The sequence below is a fragment of the Schistocerca americana genome, chromosome 10 (genome assembly GCF_021461395.2).
Source record: "Schistocerca americana isolate TAMUIC-IGC-003095 chromosome 10, iqSchAmer2.1, whole genome shotgun sequence".
NCBI classification, from domain to species: domain Eukaryota; kingdom Metazoa; phylum Arthropoda; class Insecta; order Orthoptera; family Acrididae; genus Schistocerca; species Schistocerca americana.
The window spans coordinates 105,581,645-105,594,416 of NC_060128.1; the positions used below are offsets into that span (position 1 = coordinate 105,581,645).

General features: G+C 43.8%; 1 non-coding gene across 1 annotated transcript; it reads left to right on the top strand.

Moving 5' to 3' along the window:
- Window positions 1–12,253: 12,253 nt before the first annotated feature.
- On the top strand, window positions 12,254–12,328 carry Trnas-cga. Its single transcript has one exon. It is a non-coding gene; the product is annotated as a tRNA-Ser (tRNA).
- The last annotated feature ends 444 nt before the right edge of the window (window positions 12,329–12,772 follow it).

Below are 12,772 nucleotides of genomic sequence, written 5' to 3' on the forward strand. Positions count from 1 at the left end.
CCGTGTGGCGGCGCTCGGTCTGCTATTACTGACAGTGGCGACACGCGGGTCCGACGTATACTAATGGACCGCGGCCGATTTAAAGGCTACCACCTAGCAAGTGTGGTGTCTGGCGGCGACACCACATAAATTTATTGAAAGAAGGTACAGAGCTGGGTTTAGTGTTATTTTGTAGGGAATCACATCAAGGTTTTTTTTTTTTTTTTTTTTTTTTTTTTTTTTTTTTTTTTTTTTTACCTTGAACTAAAGAGATTGTATGTGCCTTCCGTTGATTATCTTGCACATATCCCATCGGAAGTCAATTCTTCCTCAACTCCCTGTAGCACTGGAGATGTAACTACGATTTCCAATTATTTTGTTGTTACTGGTCTGGTGAACCTAATAAAAGATGTTCTAGACGTGTATCTGCAGTAGTTTTCCAGAACATCCAGAGATCAAAGATTATTATACAAGTAAATTTGTTTACTTTCCATTACGAATGTAGAAACGTATATGTCACTGTTGGCAACCGTTAGTGAGTTGTTTCAGTCGTTTCCTAACCTAGAAACGAGTTATTTTTCTGTATTCAGAAGTTAACGATTTAAAAGTTTTACGGAATTACGTTTTTGCTTCTCTGCATGCTCTGAAAAACTACTGCAAATTCACGTCTGGGACGTTTACCAGATCAATAACAACAAAATAAATGGAAATTGTGCTTTATTTTAACCTCGTACAGTTTTGTGATGGATTGAGAGGCACCCACATGCCTTGCTCATACTGTGGCATCAAGCAGTCAGGCCTGCAAGATGAGTGGTCTGCCAAGCGAGTGGATTCATTCTTATTTATCGAGTAACATGAACTCCAGTACTCACAATTAAGTTACAAGTTATCCTCCTATATGATTAATACGCAACGGAAACACGCGTCTGACTATGAGTAATTTACAGAACTCTGACTGTACACTACGCACTGGCAATACCACATTTTCCTTTTGTCTTTTATTTAACGGCTTTTGTCAACACGTGGCCACCGCACTGAATATGAATGGCGCACACATTATAAATTCGGGACATTATGACAACATACAATTCGAAGGAAAAGTCCACCAATATGTTTCTTTTCACTATCTTATTTATTCCGATAAATTCTCGAACCTAAACACACAAATTCTATAACCTACAACAATAACACATGAGAAATTCCGCCCAGTGGGCATGGCTTTACATTGGTGAATCTCTATATTATGGTCTCGTAATTATTTAACGCTACAGTGCACTTTCTGGATAGGATGGTGGATCTTTTATTATATCTCACACTTCGATTCTCACAATCATCATCACGAAACTTTCCTCCAGATCGAGCAGTACAGAAGGAACAAGCATAACCCACTAATCTTTTGAAACTACCTTGCTACTCTCCCATGCAAACCACACATACCCAAATTACATGACATGCATCACACTGCAATATGAAATACAAAACACTAAATAGTCACAACACTATCACTTTCAGCTTTCCCACTTCAATTAATATTTATCCCAGTTTCACACGACACTGCCCCACTTCGTAATTCTACTTTCCCCCTATGAACTCTGGAGATATTTGCACGTCTTCCTGTGCAATGCAAGCCAAGTGGCGTTGCTGGATAGACGGCTGACTCACCTTGCTTCTCTCTCAGAGTTTGAATCTAGCGTCACACGGAATCATATTACGCAAAGTAATATTAAGAACGTATTCATCAGACACGCGAGTCCTCAACTGACGAGTACTTCTCTTTATCTTTTGTCTCATATACTGTTTGAGACTCACAAAGTACTCACCACGTGGAAGTACTCGTCTCTAATTTCAAGTCCTGCACACGCCATTTCTTAAATATTTCAACTTATGGTACACACGCTATTTCTTAAATATTTCAACTTATTGTACACACGCTAGTAATTCAGCTTAACTTAAGCACACGGAAGTATTTCAACTTATTGCTACACGTGGTTTCATTGTGACCGTTGGTCACTTCCGAAGATTACTACAATCCCATTAATATTACCTGCCTGACATTTAATTCTCCCCAAAAAAGTTCCTGAAATAGAGATATTATTTCCAACTACTCTTAAGTATTCCACATGCATACTATGTCTCCACTCTTTCGTCATTACGGAGCACACCTAAGACAGGTCTTAACGGCACAAGATCCAGCGGCAGAGTGCTGAAACATGGCTGTTCTTCAGGTCCTCTCACACCTCTGTCGAAGTGGGGGAGCACCTTGCTACTGTATTGGTCAGCCACATTTCAGGCGCTCAAAGCTCAGGTAAATTTCATCTCTTTGGTCCCACCAAAGGTGGCCAAAGGACCGTCTCAAAGATGATCATATATTCACATTCACTATCTGCGGTTAGCAGACGACCATACATTCATTCATTTCACAGATCTCACCAAACTGGATGTAGGGATTTATTTTGTGGGAGTGCACATGTGATCAATCAAATAAATAAATTGTCATTCTTTCCCACACTAGTATCCAGCTTCGCTGTATTAATTGAAATTGAGTTATTTTACAAAAAAATGTGTTGTTGTGACAAAAAATAATGAAGTATGTTGTACCTATTTTCAATGTCGGGCGGTACTGTACCCTTTCAGGATAGTATTAGCGAAGTTGCTAAACATGGACGTATGTTCTGATGAACTTTTTTCTTTAGTTTTACTTGTAGAATAACATAGTAAAATGTTTGCATATCTTCGTGAAACGCCTTGTATATCAGTTAGCAAGAGAGGAGAGACCGCACTCATCAAGTTTAGTTAACTTGCCTTAAGGGCAGCTATAGGAAGTCCGCCCCCAGTAGCTGAGTCATATTGACTGGCGAACGGTTTTGGGGGTGTGTGCATGCACGCTTTTTACCGTCGTCTGTGTCTGCACTCTGGTGTGTTTTACTCTATGGCAGATTCCCGACTAATAGTCGACTTTATCGCATAGGACTGGCCACCTCCCCACTCTGCCCTGACTGTCAGCTCGAAGACACCGACGAGCACCGTCTTACGTGCCCCCTGAAACAAAACGTATGGCTCCTCATCCAACGAATCGTGGGCTTTTACCTCCGTGCCCTGCCGGCCGGTGTGGCCGCGCTGTTCTAGGCGCTTCAGTCTGGATATGTGTGATGTCCTTAGGTTAGTTAGGTTTAAGTAGTTCTAAGTTCTAGGGCACTGACGACCACAGATGTTAAGTCCCATAGTGCTCAGAGCCATTTGAACCAATTTGAACCTCCGTACCCTGCCAACGACGGTAACTCCAGATTTCTTGTTGTTGCCCCAGACATTTCACTACCCTCTTGCTAAGCATCATACACTCTTCATGTTTCGAGGACAGGCTTTAGAATACCTCTTTCAGAGTGGTCCGCATACAGTCCTTGACTTCTGATACAAAGTTGTGACCGCGCATAGCACCCTCACCCGAAAACCACCTTACCGACAAACTATGCCGGTTATCTCCGCAGCGTCTTCCTTGACCCCCCTCAAAGTTGGGGTGTGCCATGCCTACGCGTCACATGATGCAACACCCTTATCCACGTTCTCATGCAACGAAAAAAAAGGACGAAGACAGAATGTCTTGTATTTTGTTGTATTTAATGTTTGTCTAATATTTTGCTTAACTAACAATCATTTCTATATGTTTAAATGGTACCTTCAAGAACTGTTGCATTGTGTCTATACAGGGTGTTACAAAAAGGTACGGCCAAACTTTCAGGAAACATTCCTCACACACAAATAAAGAAAATATGTTATGTGGACATGTGTCCGGAAACGCTTAATTTCCATGTTAGAGCTCATTTTAGTTTCGTCCACCTACGCTCAATGGACAACGTTATCACGATTTCATACGGGATACTCTACCTGTGCTGCTAGAACATGTGCCTTTACAAGTACGACACAACATGTGGTTCATGCACGATGGAGCTCCTGCACATTTCAGTCGAAGTGTTCGTACGCTTCTCAACAACAGATTCGGTGACGATGGATTGGTAGAGGCGGATCAATTCCATGGCCTCCACGCTCTCCTGACCTCAACCCTCTTAACTTTCATTTATGGGAGCATTTGAAAGCTCTTGTCTACGCAACCCCGGTACCAAATGTAGAGACTCTTCGTGCTCGTACTGTGGACGGCTGTAATACAATACGCCATTCTCCAGGGCTGCATTAGCAGATCAGGGATTCCATGCGACGGAGGGTGGATGCAATGTATCCTCGTTAACGGAGGACACTTTGAACCTTTCCTGTAACAAAGTGTTTGAAGTCACGCTGGTACGTTCTGTTGCTGTGTGTTTCCATTCCATGACTAATGTGGTTTGAAGAGAAGTAATAAAATGAGTTCTAACATGGAAAGTAAGCGTTTCCGGACAAATGTCCACATAACATATTTTCTTTCTTTGTGTGTGAGGAATGTTTTCTGAAAGTTTGGCCGTACCTTTTTGTAACACCCTGTACATGTACTGTTAGTTTCTTCAATAACGATTATTGAAAAATAAGTGGTCAGGACGACATAATGTCAATCCTACGGGGCCGGGTTCGATCCCCGGCTGGGTCGGAGATTTTATCCGCTCAGGGACTGGGTGTTGTGCTGTCCTAATCATCATCATTTCATCCCCATCGACGCGCAAGTGGCCGAAGTGGCGTCAACTCGAAAGACTTGCACCCGGCGAACGGGAGGCCCTAGTACCACACTTTTAACTATAGGAACGGTTTTCTGAATCAAGAACGGAGCCTGTCTGGGTAAGAGAGAAACCCATCCAGAACCTCTACACGTGCAGCAGGGTACACCGGGGGTTCACAGCGCTAATCACATTACACCACTCGATGGTGGACGCATCTGCTGACGATACAGAGATAGAAAACCCAAACACGTTGAAGGTTCCAGCGGGATGCTCTATGGCAGAAGAGAGATCACGTTGTCTCCGCATCAGACACCGGGTAGCTTCGTTTAGATGCCGACACAGTTGCGCTGCCCACAGCTGCGGCGGAAATTGGAATGCATTGCGGTAGTGGATACGTTTGAATCGGCACAAAGCCAATTAACGCAACACAGAGTGAATAAATAGTGGCAAGAGATCCACTGCTGTTGGATTACGAGGCTGGCGGTAAACCATTGGAAACAGTAACTTCCATTAAAATATCTACGACTAACTGTCCGGAGCGACCTTAAGCAGTATGGCCACGTAAGTCTAATATTAGAAACAGCAGACGCCAGAGGGGTCATAAGGCAAATGTAACACATCCGCGAAAGAAGTGGCTCGAAAACCATCTATTCGACCGAGTCTCATCAGTACAACGAAAGACAGGGAGCGAAAGGCAATTTACAATTTGTACAGAAACCCGATGGCAGTTATAAGAGTCGAGGGGCATGAAAGGGCAGCAGTGGTTGGGAAGGGAGTGGGACAGGGTTGTTGTAGCCTCTCCCCGATGTTATTCAATCTGTATATTGAGCAAGCAGTCACGGAAACAAAATAAAAATTTGGAGTAGGAATTAATGTCCAGGGAGAAGACATAAAAACTTTGAGGTTTGCCGACGACATTGTAATTCTGTCAGAGACAGAAAAGGACCTGGAGGAGCAGTTGAACGGAATGGACAGTGTCTTCAAAGGAGGATATAAGAACATCAACAAAAGAAAAACAACGATAATTGAATGTAGTCTAATTAAATCAGGTGATGCTGAGGGAATTAGATTAGAAAATGAGACACTTGAAGTAGTAGATGAGTTTTGATACTTGGGGAGCAAAATAACTGATGATGGTCGAAGTAGAGAGGATATAAAATGTAGACTGGCAATGGCAAGGAAAGCGTTTCTGAAGAAGGGAAATTTGTTAACATCGAGTATAGATTTAAGTGTCAGGAAGCCTTTTCTGAAAGTATTTGTATGGAGTGTAGCCATATATGGCAGTGAAAAATGGACGATAAATAGTTTAGACAAGAAGAGAACAGAAGCTTTCGAAATGAGGTGCTAGAGAACAATGGTGAAGGTTAGATGGGTAAATCACGTAATGAATGACGAGGTACTGGATAGAACTGGAGAGAAGAGTGCGGCACAACTTGACTAGAAGAAGGGATCGGTTGGCAGGACACGTTTTGAGGCATCAAGGGATCACCAAGTTGCAGCGTGGAGGGTAAAAATCGTAAAGGGAGATCAAGAGGTGAATAAGCAGATTCAAAAGGATGTAGGTTGCAGTAGGTACTGGGAGATGAAGAAGCTTGCACAGGATAGAGTAGCATGGAGAGCTGCATCAAACCAGTCTCCGGACTGAAGACCACAACAAACAACATCGGAAAACGAGCCAAAGTTGCAAATTTCAGCTTTCTTTTAAATACTCAATGACTGGTTTCGGGCCGGGAGCCAGTTTCAAATCATGGTAACAGACAATCAAAATAGTATTTCCCAAAATGCAAAAAAACTATACCAAAAACGAATACGTTTCATGAAATGCAAATGAACAGTTGCAGCGCATACAAATATCTGTATGCACTGTTCAAGTGTTCGTATGCATTTTTTACATAGTTTTTTGCATTTTCGCAAAATACCATTTTCACTGTCTGTTACCATGATTTGAAAATGGGTCTCAGCCCGAAACTAGTCATAAATAACAAAACGTGAGACCGACTACGTAATAAAATTCGCCGACTCGGAAGTTCTGGCTGTAGAGAAGCACTATCACACACGCTTGTTCAGAGAAGCTGTAGAAATACAAAAACACGCGAATAGCTTCAACAAGAAAGAGGAAAGCCTTAAGGTAAACGGATCCTGGCTTCCCGTACTGCAGCGAACGACCGTCGCAGGTAGCAAGAGGAGAACCGCACCGGAAATGACCGCGGAGAAGCCCTCGGACGTTGGCGCGCCAGGTACATATAGTCTGCGGCCGCGAGCTCGGCTCCAGTTCACCACCGGCAATGGAGGGTGAAGCTTTGACAATGCCAGCCACTCGTGCTGGCGAAACGTCAGAAAAGTCATTAGATGAACGTCGGCCGAAGAACCCGAGGCAGAAGCCAATAGGCAATTTGTCAACAAGTGGCCACGAAAGCCTTAACAATTTTGTAATAGAAAGAAGTGTTACGCGCAATAAAGGCCCTTGATAGACTCTGGCAGGTGCAACAATGAAACAAAAATTATTATTGTACTTAACAGTGACAGTTAAAATACAAATCGACGCTAGCATTTGGGAAGAAATGGTATGAGAGTATTTCTTCGGCATCACAAAACAGGGACTAAATTGGCGTCCCGAAAGCAATTTTCGGGACGCTCATTTTTTAAAATCCGAAACCGAAAAACGAGGACGTCTGGCAACCCTACACCAACATATTGTTAACGAACTGTTTTTCAATCTTCAAGCGACTGAAAATGTAAATAACTTAATTACAGGCATTGACGATGCTTTACCTCAATAAAGCGGTACACGTCTGATGAATAAAAAAAACACGCATTTTTGTAGTTGCAACGACAGAAGAATTGTAAAGTAACTATGGACATTATGGCAACACAAATGAAGAATTTATTCCAACCGACAACATTAATTTTCCTACAAATACTGATTTCCAAAACTTTAGATGTTCACGGAGATGTGCGGCCATGCAATTCCGCAGATCTCTGAAGGTAGCGAAGATGTATTCCGCAATCTCTCGTGCCAGAGACAGAGATCCTTGTGGCATTGTTCCGAATGTCTTGTCCGAAAATAACCTGGAGAACCAACTAGTGAGTGTAACGTCTTGGACCTCCTGGCAACCAACAGACCTGCACTTATCGAATCAGTTAACGAAGTGGAAGGTATCAGTGACCATAAGGCTGTGACAGCATGTGTGACAACGGATCCTACAAGGAATATTAAAAATGGTAGGCCTTGCTCAGTAAGGGTGACAGGATACAAATTTCAGACTATCTCAGCAGTCAGCACCAAATATTCGATGATGAGGACGAAGATGTGGAGAACAAATGGGAAAAATTCAAAGGCATCTTCAATATGCCCTAGACATGTATGTTTCGAGAAACGTTTTAAGGGATCGGAAAGACCCACCATGGTTTAACAGCCGTGTAAGAAAAGCGCTACGTAAACAAAGAGCACTTTATCTCAGATTCAAGAGGAGTAAAAACCTAGCTGAGAAACAAAAGCTGAGCGAAGCGAAAGTGAGCGTAAGAAGAGCAATGAGAGAAGCGTTTAATGATTTTTGAAAGTGAGACGTTGTCAACCGACCTGAGTAAAAACCCTAAGAGATTTTGGTCGTTTGTAAAATCAGTGAGTGGATCAAAATCATCTGTTTATTCTCTCAGCGACCACACCGGCACCGAAACGGAAGATGAGAGAGAGAGAAGGCCGAAACAGTGAATTCGGTGTTCGGAAGTTGTTTCACTGCAGAAGATCGTAACACTATCTCAATTGTCATAGGAATGTCGGAATGGCAGATACTGAGATAACCGATCGCGGAATTGCAAAGCAGCTACAATCGCTTAGTAGTGGAAAGGCGTCAGGACTAGATGAGGTACCTATAAGATTATGAGAAAGAATTTGCTCCCCTTCTAGCAGTAATTTATCGTCGATCGCTTGAGCGACGAAAGGTACCTAACGACTGGAAAAAAGCGCAGGTCATTCCCGTTTGTAAGAAAGGCCGCAAGACAGATCCACACAACTACAGACATATTTCATTGACGTCAATCTGTTGTAGAATTATGGAACATTATTTATGCTCAAGAATTATGACGTTTTCGGAAATTTAACATCTCATCTATAAAAATCAACGTGGATTCCGCAAACTGAGACCCTGCGAACCTCAGCCCGCTCTGTTCCTCCATGAGATCCACAGCACAGTGGACAACGACGCTCAGGTTGATGCCGTGTTCCTTGATTTCAGTCAGGCATCTGACACAGTCTCGCATTGCCGTTAAATGAAAAAAAATTACGAGCTTACGGAGTATCGGAGCAGACTTGCAACTGGATTAAAGACATTTCTCTAGATAGAACTCAACACGTCGCTCTTAACAGAAAGAAATCGAAAGATGTAAACGTAATATCCGGAGTACCACAGGGAAGTGTGATAGGACCGTTGCTGTTCACAATATATACAGGGTGTTACAAAAAGGTACGGCCAAACTTTCAGGAAACATTCCTCACACACAAATAAAGAAAAGATGTTATGTGGACATGTGTCCGGAAACGCTTAATTTCCATGTTGCAGCTCATTTTAGTTTCGTCAATATGTACTGTACTTCCTCGATACACCGCCAGTTGGCCCAATTGAAGGAAGGTAATGTTGACTTCGGTGCTTGTGTTGACATGCGACTCATTGCTCTACAGTACTAGCATCAAGCACGTCAGTACGTAACATCAACAGGTTAGTGTTCATCACGAACGTGCTTTTGCAGTCAGTGCATAGTTTACAAATGCGGAGTTGGCAGATGCCCAAATGATGTATGGATTAGCACGGGGCAATAGCCGTGGCGCGGTACGTTTGTATCGAGACAGATTTCCAGAACGAAGGTGTCCCGACAGGAAGACATTCGAAGCAATTGATCGGCGTCTTCGGGAGCACGGAACATTCCAACCTATGACTCGCGACTGGGGACGACCTAGAACGGTGAGGACACCTGCAATGGACGAGGCAATTCTTCGTGCAGTTGACGATAACCCTAATGTCAGCGTCAGAGAAGTTGCTGCTGTACAAGGTAACGTTGACCACGTCACTGTATGGAGTGTGCTACGGGAGAATCAGTTGTTTCCGTACCATGTACAGCGTGTGCAGGCACTATCAGCAGCTGATTCGCCTCCACGGGTACACTTCTGCGAATGGTTCATCCAACAATGTGTCAATCCTCATTTCAGTGCAAATGTTCTCTTTACGGATGAGGCTTCATTCCAACGTGGTCAAACTCTAAATTTTCACAATCAACATGTGTGGGCTGACGAGAAACCGCACGCAATTGTGCAATCACGTCATCAACACAGATTTTTTGTGAAAGTTTGGGCAGGCATTGTTGGTGATGTCTTGATTGGGCCCCATGTTCTTCCACCTACGCTCAATGGAGCACGTTATCATGATTTCATACGGGATACTCTGCCTGTGCTGCTAGAACATGTGCCTTTACAAGTACGACACAACATGTGGTTCATGCACGATGGAGCTCCTGCACATTTCAGTCGAAGTGTTCGTACGCTTCTGAACAACAGATTCGGTGACCGATGGATTGGTAGAGGCGGACCAATTCCATGGCCTCCACGCTCTCCTGACCTCAACCCTCTTGACTTTCATTTATGGGGGCATTTGAAAGCTCTTGTCTACGCAACCCCGGTACCAAATGTAGAGACTCTTCGTGCTCGTACTGTGGACGGCTGTGATACAATACGCCATTCTCCAGGGCTGCATCAGCGCATCAGGGATTCCATGCGACGGAGGGTGGATGCATGTATCCTCGCTAACGGAGGACATTTTGAACATTTCCTGTAACAAAGTAAAGTCACGCTGGTACGTTCTGTTGCTGTGTGTTTCCATTCCATGATTAATGTGGTTTGAATAGAAATAATAAAATGAGCTCTAACATGGAAAGTAAGCGTTTCCGACAAATGTCCACGTAACATATTTTCTTTCTTTGTGTGTGAGGAATGTTTTCTGAAAGTTTGGTCGTACCTTTTTGTAACACCCTGTATAAATGATCTAGTAGAAAGGATCAGATGCTCTTTAAGGATATTCGCAGATGATGCAGTTGTCTACACCAAAGTAGCAACGCCAGAAGAATTTGCAGAAGGACGTGCAGAGAATTGATGAACGGTGGAGGCTCTTGCAGCTGACCGTTGTACGTAAATAAATGTAGCGTATTGCTCATGTATAGGAATAGAAATCCACTACTGTACAGTTACACTACCGATGACAAACAGCTGGAGAGAGCGTCTGCCATAAAATATCTAGGCGTAACTATTCTGGGTGACCTCAAGTGGAATGACCATATAAAAGCAGACAGCAGACTCAGATTCGTCGTAAGAATCTTAAGGAAATGTAACTCATCCACGAAAGAAGTGACATATAAGGCGCTTGTTCGTCCGATTCTTGTGTGTTGTTGATTTATCTGGGATCCCTATCAGGAAGGATGAAAGGTGGCTGCACTGAGTCACAGCGCCAGAGATTGCGCCAAGGTTATTATTCCGCCGCCTCCACTGGTGCAGTAGTAGTTCAGAGGATGTCGAGGGCAGTTGTTGTTCTGTTGGGAGAGAGAGTAGATGCTGTACGGTTGGTTTAATGTATAGATGGAAGAAGTTGCAATTCTAAGAATATATTTGAGAAAGGAGATAGGCTTTTGATTTATGATGCTGGTGTAATGGAATATTTTCGTCAATATATAATGAGGCAAAAAGGTATTACAGTTTCCTTTAATGGCAATCCCTCTTGCTCACAGGTACAGCCAACAAAGCATCTGGCTCGTGTTAATTTATTAGACTTGTAATTCTGGTTTCTATGTGCAGTGATAATATTTCTTGTTATTCGATTAGTTCATTGTAAATGGTGTTTAAAATATTTTGTCGTATTGAGAAATAACGAGCCAGGTACATGTACGCTGAGTCACACAACCACACACAGAACAGTTACACTTGTGCTTTGTTGTTTCGTAGCTTTTATAGTTGCAGGGGACTTAATTAATCAATTGTGCTAATGGAAAATCCTTGTCATTCTTTATTTTTATTTTATGCAGTCAGATTGCGTGCTAACACTAGTCAGGGCCAACCGGTTACTAAAATTATTGCATTTATTCTTTAATATTAGTCCTTTCGTATTAATTAAGCCCCCATGCAAGGACTGATAGAGAAGATCCAACGAAGACCGGCCTGTTTCGTCACGGGATCGTTTAGCTGGCGAGAGAGCGTTACGGAGCTCCACTGGCAGACGTTACAAGAGAGGCGTTGTGCTCTGGCTCTAAGCACTGTGGGACTTAACATCTGGGGTCATAAGTCCCCTAGAACTTAGAACTACTTAAACCTGACTAACCTAAGGACTTCACACACACCGATGCCCGAGGCAGGATTCAAACCTGCGACCGTAGCAGCCGCGCGGTTGCGGACTGAAGCGCCTAGAGCCGCTCGGCCACAGCGGCCGGCTGGCGTTGTGCATCACGGAGAGATTTACTGTTGGAATTTCGGGACAGGAGTCGGAAAACATATTAATCCAGAATGAAATTTTCACTCTGCAGCGGAGCTTCTGTAAAGTTTGGAAGGTAGTAGGCGAGGTACTGGCAGAAGTAAAGCTGTAAGGAGGGGGTGTGAGTCGTGCTTGGGTAGCTCAGTTGGTAGAGCACTTGCCCGCGAAAGGCAAAGGTCCCGAGTTCGAGTCTCGGCCCGGCACACAGTTTTAATCTGCCAGGAAGTTTCAACATATTACTTCCCCCCCCCCCCCCCCCCACCCCCCACGTACATCTCGCGTATTGACTACGTGGGGAAAATTGGAGATACTAGTGCCAAAACAGAGGCTTACCGACAATCATTCTTCCTACGCACTATTTACGAGTGGAACAGGGTAGGAGCGATCACATAATTGTACCGAAAGTACTCTCCGCTACACACCGTTAGGTGGCTTGCAGAGCAGGCTGTAGATGTAGATGTAGATCTCTTTAGACTGCGGCGCCCACCTGAGAATAAACCGGCAGAGTTCCCGCGTTGCAGGTAGCGGAAAGTGCATGAGATGCGGGCGCACGGCAATTGCAACGTATCGTCGAGGTGACGTGTGCAACGGCCTTGGCGCAGAGCCGTCAGAAATCACCCGGTGCTAACTAAGCACGTACTGCCGGGC